The following is a 17,745-nucleotide window of genomic DNA, read 5'->3' on the forward strand; positions in this document are numbered from 1 at the left end:
TATGCCTTTCTTATGTTGAGGTATGTTCCATCTAAACCTACTTTGTTGAGTTTTTCATGCATGGATATTATACTTGACCAGATGCTTTTTCTGCATCTAATTAAATGATAAGTGGTTTTTATCTTTTATCTCGTTATTATAGATCATGTTCATTTGTGAATACTAAACTACACTTGTATCCTAGGAATAAATCATGGTGGATTGTGAATAATTTTTTAATGTAAGGCTAGATTTGGTTTGCTAATTATTTTTGTTGTTAGGGTATTGTCTACTTATTTAAATGTAAGTTAGTTAACATATAGTGTAGTCTTAGCTTCAGGAGTAGAACCCAGTGATTCATCTCTTACATAAGACACCCAGTGCTCATCCCAAAAAGTGACTTCCTTAATGCCGATCACCCATTTAACCCATCTCCCCATCTGCCTCTGCTCCAGCAACTCTCAGTTCTCTTAAGAGCCTCTTATGGTTTGCCTCCCTCTGAGTTTTTATCTTCTTTTTGCTTCCCTTCCCCTATGTTCATCTGTTGTGTTTCTCCAATTCCACATATGAGTGAAATCATACGATATCTGTCTTTGACTGACTTCACTTAGCATAACACATTCTAGTTCGATCCACATTGTTGCACATGGCAAGATTTCATTGTGTTTCATCATCAAGTAGTATTTCATTGTATATACATACCACATCTTTATCCATTCATAAGTTGATGGACATTGGGCTCTTTCCATAATTTGGTTTGTTTGTTCTCCTTTTTCTTCTTGAGTTGTAAGGTTAGGTTGTTTAATGGAGATTTTTCTTGCTTCCTGGGTAGATGGATATTGCTATATACTTTGCTCTTAGAACAGCTTTTGCTATACCTCAGAGAGTTTTGAGCTGTTTTATTTACATTTGTCTCCATTATTTTTTGACTTTTTTATTTTTTGTATGACCCATTTATTGTTTGGTAGTATGTTATTTAACCTCAATATATTTGTGTTCTTTCCAGGTTTTTTCCCTATGGTTGATTTCTAGTTTCATAGCATGTGGTTGAAATACTCATGGTATTATTTCTATCTTTTTGTATTTGAGACTTGTTTTGTAGCCTAATATATGATCTCTTATGGAGAATTTTCCATATGTACTTGAAAATAATGTGTATTCTTAGGTTTGGGGATGGAATGTTCTGAATATATCCATTAGATCCATCTGAATATGTCTTCAGGTGTGAAATGGGTCTCTTGTAGGCAGCCTATAGATGGGTCTTTTTTTATCCATTCTGTGTCCCTATTTAATTGGAGTGTTTAGTCCTTTTACATTCAAAGTGAGAATTGATAGGTATATATTTATTGCCATGTTAATTGTTTTATGGTTGTTTTTGTAGCTCTTCTCCATTCCTTTCTTGCTTTCTTTTCTTAGGGTTAGTTGGCTTTCTTTTAGTGATATACTTTAATTCCTTTTTTCCCCCTACCTATTAGTGATTTTTACTTGGTGGTTACCATTAGCTTCATATGTAACATCTTAGGCATATACCAGTCTATATTTAATTGATGCTCAGTTAAGTTTGAATCCATTCTTTACTCCTCCTCCCTCCACAAGTTTTAGGTAAAAAAAAAATGTCATACTTTACATTCTTTTTTTTTTAATTTTTTTTAACGTTTATTTATACTTTACATTCCTTTATTTGGTGAATTCCTATCTGATTTTTATAGACACACTTAATATTAAGGCTTTTGTGCTTCTTACTTATTCCTAATTATGATCTTTCCTTTCCACTTAAATAGTCCCCTTTAACATTTGTCATAGGGCTGGTGTAGTGGCAATGAATTCCTTTAACTTTTCTTTGGGGAAACTCTTGATCCCTTCTGTTCTGAAAGATAGCCTTGCTGGATAGAATATTCTTGGCTGTAAGTTTTTTTTTCTCATTTCTAAATTTTTCTTTATTACTACTTTTTGCCATTTTAATTACTATATGTCTTGGTGTGGACCTACTTGGGTTGATTTGGTGGAGGACTCTCCATGCCTCCTGGATCTGGATGCCTGGGTGTTTACTTCCCTGGATTCATTTTCATTTATTAATTCTTCAACTAAAATTCATGCCCCTTTATCTTCTCCTCCTGGGATCTTTATAATGTGAATGTTACTATGATTGATGGTGTTGCTGATTTCCCTTAGTCTATTTTCATTTTTTAATCTATTTTTCCTCTCTCCTGTTCAGCTTAATTGCTTTCCATTACTCTGTCCTCCAGATCACTGATAAGTTCTTCTGTTTTCTCTAGTGTACCATTTATTCTTTCTAGTGTATTTTTAATTTCACTTACTGAGTTCTTCATCTGATTGCTTCTCTTTTATGTTTTCTTTGTTGAGGGTCTTCCTGAGATCCATCACTTTTTTCTTTAATTCTAGTGAGTATCTTTATGATTACTATTTAAATTCTATTAAGCATATTGCTTAAATCCATTTTGTTAAAGTCTCTTGCTGTATTTTGTCCTATTCTTTCATTGAGAAATGTTCAACTATATCTTAATTTTCTCTAAATTTCTGTGTTTTTCTGTGTTAAGAAAGTCTGCTACATGTCCTGCTCTTAAAAGAAGTGGCTTTAGGGGCGCCTGGGTGGCGCAGTCGGTTAAGCGTCCGACTTCAGCCAGGTCACGATCTCACGGTCCGTGAGTTCGAGCCCCGCGTCGGGCTCTGGGCTGATGGCTCGGAGCCTGGAGCCTGTTTCCGATTCTGTGTCTCCCTCTCTCTCTGCCCCTCCCCCGTTCATGCTCTGTCTCTCTCTGTCCCAAAAATAAATAAACGTTGAAAAAAAAAAATTAAAAAAAAAAAAAAAAGAAGTGGCTTTATGAAGATGAAGTCCTATAATGCGTTGCATTGCAATGTATCTTGTTCATCATAAGCTGGTGCTTAAGGAGTGTCTCCTATATGTGTTGTGTGCACCCTACTCTATGCCTCCAGTCTAGTGATCTGCAATGGCATTTTTTTTTGCCTGTTGTGTGCATCGTTTGGGGCCAGTCTGGAGAAGCTTTGGGCTTGAGTTGAGTCAGACCAGACATATGCCTTGGATGCAGTAGCACCAAACGGCAAGGAGCTTTCCCTGCATTGTCCCCTGAGAAGCTTTGGTTGATGGGTGGAGCCTGTAGTCATTTAAGCCCCACTGACTGTTAGGCCCCTCTGGTTTTTAAAGCCAAATGTTATAGGATCTGTTTCCCTGTGTGGGTCCCTTGTGCCTGGGGTGTCGGTGTGAGGGTCTGGTCATCTCCCTGCCCCCTGCATCCCTCACAAGTCCCTTTGGTCATGACTGTGTTTCTATACTTTCTACCCTCTTGAGTGTGGCCTCCTCTCTACATTCTGCCAGTCTCTGTGTTGTTTTCTGAGTAATTTACACTGATTTGGGTGTTACCTGGTTGTATCCATAGATCTAGGTGAGCTTAGGATCTTCCCACCCAGCCATCTTCCCCAGAAATCACCACTTGTTATTTTTAAATGGTAGGTTGCAAGTGAGGACATGGATTTAAATGGACTTGAGTTGGGGTGCCTGGGTGGCTCAGTTGGTTAAGCGGCCGACTTCGGCTCAGGTCACGATCTCACGGTCTGTGAGTTCGAGCCCTGCGTCGGGCTCTGTGCTGACAGCTCAGAACCTGGAGCCTGTTTCAGATTCTGTGTCTCCCTCTCTCTGACCCTCCCCTGTTCATGCTCTCTCTCTGTCTCAAAAATAAGTAAACGTTAAAAAAATTTTTTTTTAAAAAAATAAATGGACTTGAATCAAGTTCTTCACTTCCTGATCAAACTTCTTGTTTTTCATGCTTTGATTCAACCTGATTTTTTTAAGAAATATTTTCAACCTCCCTATACTATCTGGAAATAATTTTTATTCATAATAAAATCTATTTCAAAAAAGTAAAAACAAAATCCTGAATGAAAATAATAAAAGGAAAGCAATTTAAACTAAAAATAGTAAGCAGCACATTATTTACTTCATGACTAAATACCCAGGTCTGACCACCGTGGGAGATGTCCTAAAGTAACCAGCTGTTTATACCTATAATTAACCTTGTAATCACCGAATGCCACAGCTATATATGCACATGATACAGATGTATTATATAGGCAGCCAGTGTACTTGGAGCAGCATTGCTTCAAGTACATAGTTTTTCCAGAGGTGAAGTTCTTGATACATTTCTGAAGAAAATAGTGAAATTTTCCTCTTGATTTACAATGTAGTTGCAATACTGGAAAATTCAGTATGTGTTAAAACTTTGAAAAGATAATCTATATGTATTAAACACAGTTAGATTCTGGGCTGTAATCATTATAAACAGGTTGTTCACAAATGTGGCTGTTCACGGCACTCAAGTCATGTGGGGTGTCTTACTCTTCTTCTTTGTATGGGACTCCCTGGTAAATTTCAGAAAGCTAAAAACGTCTAGCCCTGGCCCACTAAATGAGAGTAGAATCCCCATTCTTTGCCCTCAAAATCCTGTGATAACCAAAAACGCCCCAAGAAATTCACCATATGTAATCTAGGGGACAGCAGGACTGTTGTCAAGACCTATGATGATGCACTAAATTACCTACAGATATCCCCTAAGGCTAACCTTGGATATGAATCTTGTGGTTTTATCTTGTGGGCGTACTGTATAGTGGTTAAGTGGGTAGCTAGAAATTATTTTTGTTATTGTGTGCTTAGTCAAGATTTGTTATTATGCACTTAGTCAAGGAGCATATTCTCTGAATCCTTCTGTATTTAAAGTAGCATCTTTTAAAATAGAGATTAATTATACAGAGGCAAAAGGTGAAGCTATAGAAGAAATGTGATGCTGATCTCACTCCATTACTTTCAAGATTGGAACACAGTGACACATACAGATGCTCTAGAAGAGAATAAAAAAATCTATTTTTCTGTCTAAGATGTTCCTGTAACACTTCAAAAATTCTTAACAGGGATTTCTCCTTGACTGCATGCTGGCCCACAATGAAGCTAAAAATAGTTTTGCTTCAGGCATTCTTTTTTTGCAAGCTACAATGCAAAGGAAAGAATGATAGGTGTTTCCCTTTAGTAACTTAGATTTTGGTCTCCCTTTTCTGTCCTAAACAATGGCCACCAGAGAAGTCTAATTTGAATTCAAACTCTGAAAACTGAACAAGCTGGGTATTTATCTTTGTCATCTTTTTTTCAATATGATTCACCATTTGCTTTTCATTATAACTTATACGCATTTAATAATATTTCTCAAGATATATGACACATTTATACTTCATTTATCGAGGAACATTCTTTTACATGGTTCATAGCTGTGTTGTTTTGACCTCTTGAAGAATCTCAGCTGCCCTTTTGTAGTAAGAAAAGGTACTACGAACATTGTTAACTTTCAGGAGAAAGCTAATTTTATTAATTAGAAATAGTATACATATATATCTTAACCTCTAGTGTATCCTAGATTTGTTTTACTTCCTAGCTAACTAAAGTTCTTAATAAGGATAACATGTTTAAAGGATGCAATGGGAAAAAACTTCTTTACCTGGGGAAATGTTGAAATAAATATTTTCTGTCCAAACATCCTCTCTATTCATGCCAATGACAAGTAATTTTCATAGGCGGAGATTTGCTATTCCTCTTGTTTTTTTTCAGTTTACTATGCCTCCAAAAAATTTTTGGTTTGGAAATTGCTATTTTTCTCAAGTAAAAATAATAAAAGACAATTGATAGAAAAAACTTACTTCAGGCTGGGTTGAATTTGGGGAAAGTTAACATTTGCAGTGGTTAATAAAGAGTACAGTTTTCTTTTACAAGTGGGTAGTTTCTCAGTTGTAATGCAGAAAAATGTAAAATTGGGCTAAGAAGGAAATAAGAAATTAATAACCCATCCTCCTTAAACATAAACAACATTCAGTGCTAAGTCTAAAATATATCCAAGTTTCCCATCTTTCATTAGGATTTAAAAAAAAATATCAATACAAAATAAAAAAATATGAAAACCAAAATCATATTAAGCTTTTAGTCACTGATGCACTCACATGTGAGTGATCAAGAGATAGATTTTCTCATTAATAATAGAGGAATGAATCGAGAGGGGAAAAAATGGGTTATTTTGGAATGTAGCATTACCACTTGTTTTTTTTTTCTTTTTAATATTTTAATCTTTAAAACATATCAAATTTGTTGGTATTTCTCCCTTGAAGAGATGAAGGCTCCTCTGACTGTAGGCTGGAGTTAGCGATGCTTCTAATGAGTCGAAAAAGGCAGAAGTTAAGACATGAAGAGACTGGGGCAGAAAAACAACACACGGTGACTTTTATCTTGGTTGTTCTTGATCTTCAGTCATTTTTTGGGGGAAACCAAGCTGAGTTGTCATGAGGGCCCTCAGGCAGCCCTGGGGAGAGGCCCATGTACTCAGACACTGAGGCCTCCTGTCAGTAATCACGTGAGAGAGCCATTTAGAAGTGGATCTTTCAATCCAGGTCAAGCTTTCAGATGACTACGACCTCAGGAGGGACCCTGACCCAGAGCTTCTGGACTGAGGTCCCTCCTGAAACCCAGGCCCATAGAAACAGTTAGACAATAGATGTTTGTTGTTTAAAGCCGCTAACTCTAGAGCAATTTTTACACAGCAGAAGATAACTAACATAACAATAATAGGCCTTTGATATTCGTTGATATTTAGAGCACTTTATATTTGATTTATTGCAAATCCAAAGTAATCACTAGCTTCTTAACATGTCAACTAAGTTATCTAGGGAGGTTAGGGTATAATTGGATTAGTGTTAGCTAATCTTGGACAATTTTGCTAGTTTATAGAGTATTCTTATGTGTTCTTTCTGGTTGATAAATAAATTTCTCTCTGTAATAAGGTATGACTCCATCTTTTTATGATGGAAAAACAATTGATGAGATGCCAGAACTATAAGTGGGAGTAAACTCTATCAGTAAGTACAGGACCTCTAGAAGTAGGCTACTGAAGTTCAAATCCTGGCTGTAATAGTTAGAGCTATGTGACCTGGGGCAAGTTACTGCTTTCCCTGTGCCTCCGTTTCTTCCTCTACAAAATAGGCAGAATAATACTTTTTTTATATATCAGTTTCTAAATTTTTTTTTGCTGGTTGTTGGATTGAACATCTAAAGATCAATAATTATAACTTACCACATTAACAGAATGAAGGAGAAAATGAAATCATTAGTCTTAATATATGTAGAAAAAGCACTTGATAAATGCCTTATCAATTCACAATTTTAAAAAATAGAAGTGAGTATCTCTAATTTGTAAAAAGAACATCTACTAAACATGGAAAAAAATCTTAAATTTAATGCTGAAATGTCAAATGTTTTCTCTTTGAATTTGGAAACATTTTTTAAATGGAGTTCTTTGTGTTATTAGTGACTTGGTTAGCCGCGAAGTTATAAAGCCACTTTCTTCAATGCATTAACTAATTCTGTGAATTAATCTGTAGAGCGCTTATTTCTTCACCTGGGTGATAGGGTGTTTTGGCAGACAGAAAAGAATGATGGAGCTCAAAATAGCTCTTAAACAACCAGTGGCCTGGTATCAATGGGACATGGAAATCACCTGAGAGGAGAGGCAGAGAATATTTGGAATAATTAAAAAATCTGCACAGATTTTCAAATAGTGCCATTTATAAACAAGACAGTGCACCTCCTAACTAAAAGTGCACCTCTTGGGGCACCTAGGTAGCTCAGTTGGTTGAGTCTCCAAGTTTGGCTCATGTCATGATCTCGTGGTTTGTGGATCTGAGCCCTGGGTCAGGCTCTGTGCTGACAGCTTGGAGCCTGGAGCCTGCTTCAGATCCTGTGTCTCCCTCTCTCTTTCTGCCCCTCCCCCACTCACCCTCTTTGTGTATGTCTCTCTAAATAAACATTAAAAAAAATTAACCTCTTCATGCTAAAATTACGCAGAAGGAGGGGGATTTGTTAGCAACTCTGACAATTTACAGGAAGTTCTTTTTTGTCTTTATCTTGCCATTGTCACAAAGAAATTCCTTTGTTAATCCTAAACCTTTCTTGGAATTTTTATGTCTTAGTATCCAAGATTTCTGAATGTGGAAAATTTTGGTTATCAAATCATGTACAATAAAACAATACAAATAATATATGTAATCCTTTATAGTTTACTGGGATACATCCATGTTTATTTCATTGAAAAAAGTTAGGAAATAGTTGGACACTTTAACTGCCTGTTTTTCAGTTAGTTTCCCCAGTAGACAAAAAAAAAAAAAAAAAAAACAACCCACAAATGAAAATATGGCAAGTGTTCTCCCCATTTCCCCATCCTCAGACTCTAACAATATCTGCAATAGGAGAGACCAATTTATTGAATGAAATAAGATTTAATTACTTGTTACCACCATGACCTTGAACAATTGTTGGAGCCAAGACTGAATGCAGGTCTCCTGGCTTCAACAGCAGAGTGAGCTCCTTTACCCCATACCTTACCTGCCTATGTAAGGGCAGAGAACCTGGAAACCGACAGATGAATAATAAATGTTGGTATTTTCTCTGAAACTGACCAACCTTTCTACTTTGAACATGCTGGCAGGTAAACAAAGAAGATAAAGCATGGGTCACTAGGAAAGCAACTCCTGAGAAGTCCCTACCCGTAAAATATCATCAATGTGCCCATCTGTTCCAAATTTAGACACACATTTTTTCAAAATAAACATATTTAGACCCATTTAAATGAAGAACATATGTTCAGAATGGTATTAGAATGTGTTGATGAAGGCTGATAAAGTCTTAGGTCTAAGAGAACACCAATAGCTAATAGTTCCTTATTCTGGAAAGAGTTATTTAAAGTAATAGAGGAGTTTCCAAAAGGGAAGGTGTCTAGTGTTGTCTAAAAGGATAAACTTGACCTGTGTAATTTCATTGGCCAGGGCCTCTGAACATAAGCAGCATTCATCAGTTGCTTTTTATGTTGAACAAATGGATACTGTAATTGAAATGGTTTTCCAAAGTCAGGCTGATGTTCCACTTTCAGAAGAGCATAATCACCACTAAGCAGAATAAAACATTATCTCAATGGCCCTCTGTACAGTGTTTCTAACTTACTGAGTTCAATTCCCTCACCTTAATTTTCTGTATTACCTGTTCATGTTGCCAGTTGATACCCATTTTCCCCATCTTATGGAGATGGAGGTGTTCTGGATAGTAAAATCACAAATATTAGTGTCTATCTTCATCTTTCTAAATTAAGAATCTGTAAAATAGAGGAGAATATACAAAGTGGTGTTCTACTTTGAACAAATGAGAATCCTTGTATTGGCACCTGATTTGGGTTAGCCAATTTTGGGAAGCCCAAAGATTTGAATCCATAATGTTTTTGGAAAAAAAATTACATTAATAAAACAAGAAATTTTAACTATATCAAAAGACTAAATTCAGTGCAAAAACTGAAAATATACAATATCATGAAATATATAATCCTATTGCTTATAATATATATTCTGTAATATAACTAATGTATTACATACAATAGTATAAAGGTGATCAAATATATAATCTTACTGCTAAGTGATTTAATATGGATTTAAAATACTCAGTTTTAGTGGAGACAGAAGTCTGAGCTGCAATAAGTAGAAGCTCCATGAAGGAGGTTAAAACTTCAGATATTCCTTTGATATAAAAATTAGTGTCCAATTTTGAGAGAATACAAAGAAATAGAATGACCTAAGTTACGGAGAGAGTAAATCAAGTGGTAATTCCAAACAAGATGGGAGTTTTAATTCTATTTAAGAAGGAAACTGGGGATAATATTTGGAGGAGAAGATAGGCAAGCAGTAAGACAGGAGAACTATTAAGAATATGAAACAGAAAACAGCATGGTAGTCCATGCCACTTCCATGTATTCTTTCTCAAGTGTTTTCATCCTAGCTTAGACATGATCTCTGTAAAAACTGAACCTGAGTTAAAGAGAAACCAGAAAGCAAGGATCTGGGGACATGGTAATTCCTTATTCAGTCTCTAGTGCGTTTCCTCTTAAATTTTCTTGATTCAAGACTCCTAAGAGAGGGGCGCCTGGGTGGCTCAGTTGGTTAAGCGGCCGACTTCGGCTCAGGTCACGATCTCAAGGTCCATGAGTTCGAGCCCCGCGTCGGGCTATGTGCTGATGGCTCAGAGCCTGGAGCCTGTTCCAGATTCTGTGTCTCCCTCTCTCTGACCCTCCCCCGTTCATGCTTTGTCTCTCGCTGTCTCAAAAATAAATAAACGTTAAAAAAAAATTTTAAAAAAGACTCATAAGAGAAATCCTCCATTTTTTTCAATTAGAATTCATCTAGCTTTATCATAAACTATATTGGGTAGATTCAGACAAACATTAAATGTGTTGGTAAAATATACCTCTGTCCTACTTGATCCCCTTTGAATTCTAATAGTTGACTTTTTAAAAGGAAGCCAGATGGAAATGCAAGTAAAGCTTCAACCTACTGATGGTGTAGATAAATCTTCACTACCTCTTTTGAAATTGTTGCCGAGGTCCTTGTGTTTTGTTTTGTTTTTTCCCTTTTTTTAATTTTCTCCATGGAATGACCCCTAGATCTCTTATTATTCCTGCTGCCTTGTGCAATGCAGTTGCTCACAATCAGGGACAAACTAAGTTTGATCTACCTTTCAGGAGCATGTTTATCATGAAATAATCTACTTGAAACATTAATTTTCTGCCTAATATTACTCAGCCCAGATAAGCAACATTTTGCAGATGAGTATAACATCAGACTACCCATCCTAACCATTTGAATATTGAGGAGTCTCAGTAATACAGTAGACACTTTTACATCCATAATTACCAAAAAGCCACTGTCTGATTTGGGCAAAATGGCTAATACTTATCCCACCTTCCTTTAGTCACTTCTTACCCTTGGCTGACAATTTTTTTAACTGAAGTATAGTTGACATACAGTGTTACATTTTTAGACAATGACTGAATCTAAAAGTCAGAGACATCATCAAACAACCACTTACCATGAATCATTAATGTGCCTTTTACTACTGCAAAGCAGATGGCCACTCCAGTGACTCATGAGTCAGAAGGACATTTCTCCACCATTCATCTCCACTCTAGTAGTGTTATCTGTGGTCTGAAAACACACAGGTTGATTCACACAGAAAGGTCACTGAAGTGCCTTAACTCATTTCTCACTTAAAATGAAAGTATAGAATCTTACTGTGAGGAAGCGTTCTGGTATGCATCCACTGACCATGAAACGGCTTTAATTAATCTGGACACACTTATTGAGGAGACCAGAGGGAGATGATTACAACTATTGATCGACTGCTTTCACTCTGCTAGATACTGAAAAGAATAAGTGAAGAATCTTGTCCTTAAGGAGTCCAAGTAGAGAATGAGCACCTACACATAAAAAAAAAAAAGGTACAATAAAGTAGGTACACTCTCATAGGTATATGGCAAACTTAAAACCGCACTGGGATCACAGTAAGAATTCTGTATATGCCAGTGTCACCATTAAAGCTCTTAATTCAATATAATGTTCTCATGGGGGAGAAAGTGATTAAGTCTGTTCAGTTTGGTTTAGGAAGGTTTCCCTTGAATTGTTGTTAATTATTCACAATTACCATATGATCTAAGTGTAATTAACTTTGCTTTTTATAATTGAAGAAATGGAGATTAAGAGTAGATAATGAAGGGGCACCTGGGTGGTTCATTTGGTTGAGTGGCTGACTCTTTGTTTTAGCTCATGTCATGATCTCCTGGTCCTGAGATCAATCCCCCTTCAGGTTTGCACTAACAGTGCAGAGCCTGCTTAGGATTCTATCTCCCTATCTCTGCCCCTCCCCACTTGCTTACATGCTCGCGCGTGCTCTCTCTCTCTCTCTGTGTCTCTCTCCCCCCTTCCTCCCTCACTGCCTTTCAAAAATAAGTATCTTTTTTAAAAGATACTTATTTGTGAATAAGTATCTCTTTTAAAAGATACTTATTTGTGAATTTTCCTTCAATCACCTGACTGCCTGGTGGCGTGTTCATGTTTGGATCTAGAACTGTCTGATGTCCAGGACCGTCATCTCTCCAGCATGCTCCCTCTTTAATCTTCATTACCATTTAGGTTTTGGGAAGGCTACAAGCAGATTCACTGCTAATTTTCTATACCTCCAAAGAGTGTATAAACCTGTATAAGAAAACCAGTCCCTCCTTTAAACACACAGATAACACAAACACAAACACACACACACACGGCATGTAACAGAAAATTCTATCAATCAAGAAGATATAGATTGAGCAGTTTCAAGCAAGGTTATTCTTAGAATTTCTTGAAGATTGATTACCATTTTTAATAGCACATTTTAGTCTCTAGTAATTACCAAAGATGGCCTCAAAGGAAAAAGGAAATATTTGTGAGTACTGCCATATCTCCTTTGGGAATAAAAGTATCCCATAAAAAAAAAAAAAAAAAAAAAAACAGAATCTAAAGTGATTAGTCCAATAATGGATGTTTTCCTGCATTTTGGAGGAATATTTTTTAAATCTTTAAAGAGTCATAATTTTGATTTTGCTTTAAAATACTTTTAAAATAGATAAAGCCTCATGACCTAGACACAAACTACTGCTAAAATTGTGTGATATTTCCTATTACTCTGGTAGCATTCAGCTGCTTACCTTTAATAAAGACTGTTTTACTTCTGTGAAGATTAGGTGGAAGGAACATAATGAGCTCCGAGTATTTTTCAAGGGAGCAAGCCTCACTGCCAGAAAAATAATGGAGAAGATCTCACAGGGCTGTGTCTTTGGACAAAATAATGGTAAACAATTCTTTCACTCTTGAATTACCTAAGTCAGTTAGAAAGATGTTAGTAAAGCATTTCAATATGAAGTGTTAATGACTAATTAACTAGTTCAACAGTCAACATTCAATACACAAATATTTTGCACTAGGGGTGATTTATTTTGTTCCTGGTTTCTGTGGAGAATGTAAAAAAAAAAAAAATAGAAACTTCCTGTCCTTAAGGAGCTTAGAAATCAATTAATTAAAAACAATGAAAGTAAGATACGGGTTGATTCTTCCAAACATTAAATGTATGTTAGGCACAAGGCTAGACTTCGGGGAAAAAATGGTGGAGAAGATGGACAAATGTCTCCTCACAAGGAGATTGCAGTTTGTTGAAGGTGTACAACAATAAATTTCTAAATAAATCAGATTATGTTGGGTAATGAGAAGCACTGAAAATAGATCAGAGACGGTCAGTCAGCAGAGGTGATAGATGTAACAGCTATGTAAAAATCTGAGGCCACTGTGTTCTGATAGGGTCAAACAGAAAACCCAACAATCTGGAAGCAGGTACAAAAACGGAGTACTCAAAAAGTATCAAAGTAGGACAGTGTGCAGAAGCTTAGTGGGCAAGGGAGCCACAGGATAGGATGGGGTCAAAGAGGTAGGCAGGGCCATTTCCTAGAGGGTCTTGTGGGTTCTGGTACATAGTTTTGATTTTTAATTCAGTTGCCATGGAAAGCCAGTCAAGGGTTTCCCAGTGGTATGAAATATGATATGCACAAGTAATTACATAATAAGATGCTACCCAACTGAAATGAACAACCTAAAAGCTGTGATTGTTGAGAGGCTGGGCAATTACTTTTTTTCTCAGAGAAATATGGATGATTTCATAGAGAAGTTTGCTTTTGAGCTGAGTCCTGAATTACACAGGAAACTTCGTGTGCTGAGAGAATGGTGTGAACAAAGCTCTCAGGCAAGAAATACTAACATGTGAAAACTGCCTCACAGATAGATTTGCTTCTTAGGAAGGAAAAATATTTGTGCTCAAAGAAATGACTGTTGAGTGGGCAACTGTAGGTGTCAGCAGCAGGCTGGAATGTTCTGGTGACTAGAGGTTGAAAGTGATGAGGTTGGGCTTTACCCCTCAGGCTACACTAATGGTAGCTGTTTACTCTGACACCCTGGAAACTGACCCTGTTGTTGTGCTTTGACATCCTGAAGGACAACATGATGCAGTAAATGTCATGATAAAGGTGTTATATATCACAGATCTGCTGAGGTCACAGGGAAAGGTCCGTACATTTTCAGAGGGGAAGAAATTCTCACTAGTGAATATAAATGCACTGCCCTCTGCTGCCTTTTATGTCTCTGTCAGTGATTATGTAACAATGCAGCCTGCATATAGAAAGGCAACTCCAGTGCTTGACAAAAGGAACTGAAAGGTCTTGGCTTTGGGTTGTGCTAATCACTTAGGAATAATCGAAGCCAACTTTGGTAGCTCTGTCTCAAAAGGGATGCTTTGCTCCATGCCACTAATATGGTTCCAACATGTAGTCCTGAGAATATTTTTATTAGTAGTATTCTTCAGTCTTTTTTTTGATGTGGGGTATTTTCATTGTGTTGCTTTCCTATGTTGAAACACTTTGCCAGACAAATACATTTGCCTAGCCATGAGTATTAGTGGTTGAATTGCCCAAAAGCAGAGATGAGCAAAATTTTTGTGTGAAGAACCAGATACTGAATATTTTATATTTTGGTGGCAAAGTGTGAAGTTAGAACAATTGTAGAGCCAGTTATGTAATAAGAAACACGTAATGCAAGTCTATTGATGAGAAGAATGGATTTCTTTGGGGAATAGGATTTCACTAAATTTGGGCTCAAAATTTTTGTTCTTTCTCATCAAATCAATTATGAGTGTTCATCCATAAAAAGGATTCTTAGCTCACAGATTGTACTGTTGCACGCAATGGGGCTGATTTTGTCCAGTGGGTATAATCTATTGACCATTGCCCTGAAGTATTCTTTAACTGGTAACATGAACATTTTTTCACGTTAATAACCAAGATTTTGGGGCGCCTGAGTGGCTTAGTTGGTTAAGCGTCCGACCTCAGCTTGGATCATGATCTCACAGTTCGTGGGTTCGAGCCCTGCATCAGGCTCTGTGCTCACAGCTTGGAACCTGGAACCTGCTTCAGATTCTAGGTCTCCCTCTTTCTCTCTGCCCCACTCCTGCTCATGCTCTGTCTCTCTCTGTCTCAAAAATAAATAAACAAAAAAAAGTTTAAAAAAATGGTCAAGATGTTAATAAATAATCCTCTTCGCGTAACAGAGTCCTTCTATGTCTTCATATAATAGACAAGTTATTAAACACATTATTTGGAATTACATCAATCTAAGTACAATATGTAGCTTCACTCCTTTCTATTTGTATGACTTTGAGAAAATCACCTAATATCCCTCAGTCTTAATATTCTCATCTGTAACATGATAATTCTTTTACCATTTTGAAGAAAAATTACTGACATAGTATTAGTATGGTGCCTAAACGTAATACAGAATATATAGTAGCTATTAATATTTAATTTGATAGCCACTCATTGGAGGTATATAGTACAGGGATTATTATTTGCCCTGTTACTATTACTCCTCATTAGGGGAAACTGAGGCAGAGATCAAGGAACTAACCCAATATCTGTGGTGATGCTACAGCTACAGCTTAGTTATGTTATCTCTTGAATTCATTTAGTAATTGTGTATAGAGGATAAATGTATATAGTAGGAAGATATCTAAGGTGACTCCCAAGAAACCTATCCCTGGTGTGTATACCCTTTATAATCCACTCTTGTTGAATGTGGGCTTCAGTGAGACCTGTAAATATCAGGGATAATGGCTGACTTGTTGACATTACATTAGGTGGAAGATGAGAGAGAGACTAGTGGCTCCCAAGATTATATAAGACTTCCTAACAGTAGACTAGACAGACATTCTCCTGCTGGCTTTGAAGAAATAAAGAGCCATGTTGTGAGAGGGACAAGTAGGACTTAAGGCTACCCTCTAGCAGCTGAGAGTGACCTACACCTGATAGCTAGCAAGAAAATGAGAACTTTAGTCTTAAAACTGCAAGAAACTCCATTCTGCCAAGAACTGGAATGAACTTGGAAGAGGACTTGAGTTCAAAATGGTGATGTAGCCCAGTTTCCACCTTGATTTCAGTTTTTTTCATACCTTGAGCAGAGAACCCAGCTATGCCAGGCTAAGAATTGGACCTTGCAGAAATATGATAGTGTGTGTTTTATGACACAGCAGAAATTGTTCTAATTAGGTGTACAAAAAGAAAAGAAAAGAAGCCTAATACAATCACCAGGTAGTTTGCTGTGTGTTGAGAATAAAATGGTGAAGAAAAGACCCCTGGTTCCTGTCCTCTGAAATTTGTGGTTTGGTGAACAAAGAGAATACTTTAATGCAGTACGTTTCTATGACAAAAGTACAAAGTGGGTGTTGTGAGAGAAGAAAGAAGGTCATCTAGTCATTTTGGGTGAGGGGATGGGGAAAACTTTTTAGGCATAGGCTAAGAAGGGAAAATTGAATAGGTTTAGCCAAACACTGCAGGGCCTGTGTCAGGGAGGCTGGAGGGGGTATTCCAGTATTTCAGCCTGGGAAGTAGATGCACAAAGATTCAGGAAATGGCTGAGATCACAGGGTATTCAGTGAATTCCAAAGAACTCACAGATCTGTAGAGGGAGTGTGGTGAGAGTTAAGGCCTTTAATTCCATGCCACAGAGTTTAGACTTTGTGCTGAGGGAAATGGGGAGCCAGTGAATGGTTTGGAGTGGAGGAATGGCAGCTTTGGATGTCACCATTGCACTTTGCATTTAACTGCAGAGTAAAGTACAAGAGAGTCATTAAGGAGCACAGCCACAAACCATATGACACACAGTGGTAATAGGAACTAACACCCCATGACAGGTAGGGTAGAACAAAAGTGTTCAGGGCCCCCTACATTTCTACGATGTGGGTATTTATTGAATTGCCTTAGCTTCTGACATGATAGATGTGATGGTTTATAAGGGCATAGCTAGAAATGTAAAAATTCACTCTCCCACTGAAACCTTTTTAAAAATAGGTTATATGACCAGAATGTCTAGACTGTGGAGAGAAAAGATTCAATCAAGTATCGTCTCCAGTGGAGGGGGGAAAAATCTGCCTTTCTATTGGTTCGCAATGATTGTTTTTAAAGGAGAAAGTACTGTCAGAAGAGTGGTCACTCACAGCTGTTGATTGATCATTCCAGGGACTGAGAAATGATAAAGTGCTCTGACCTTTTTAACCTTATTGTATTCCTTTGGCATTTGGATGAAAAGCAATTAGCTACTTCCCTTTTTTCCAGAAATAGCAGTTCCAAACTCAGATCAAGCTCCCTAATTAGATGATCATAAGCTAGGATGGAAAAGCAAATGGTCACCTGACAAGCCAGAACAAGACAAATGTATTGGTGCTTTATGCAGGAGCCACCCGACACCAATTGAGAATGTTCATTGAAAGAGTTGAATATTAATTGTGACCTATAAAATGGTATGGATGTTCTAATGATTCTACTGTGTGTTAATAATTCTTTGAGTACAGAGAAGCATGGTAATCTGTTTATGGTGGCAAAGGAGCTAAAAATGCTTACAATTAGTTGACTGATGAAAAATAATACCATGCATTTTGTTATCCAACAGTTTTGGTTCCACTGAAGGTACAGTGCAGATGCTTATTCTTATCCCCTAAATAGGATTTAGAGTGATTCTCTATAGCCCTGAATAGGGGAATTGTTGCAGCCTTGAGCTTCTCCTACAGCTATTTTGGTAAATGACAGAGGCAAAGCCTCCAACACGAGTATCTGAAATAAGAGGTGGTTTGACAGCCACAGAAGGCTTTGATCATGTGATAAACGAGTCAACAGGAAGAAATCTTTCAGGTGAGAGAGCTATAGTTTTATCAATTATGTTGCTCTATAAATCAGGAGACTTGGGGTAGGAGCCAGAGGTTGC

Source organism: Lynx rufus, unplaced genomic scaffold (genome assembly GCF_022079265.1).
Source record: "Lynx rufus isolate CCGP_SWC_20201006 ecotype Redwood Valley unplaced genomic scaffold, mLynRuf1.p SCAF_8, whole genome shotgun sequence".
Taxonomy (NCBI): domain Eukaryota; kingdom Metazoa; phylum Chordata; class Mammalia; order Carnivora; family Felidae; genus Lynx; species Lynx rufus.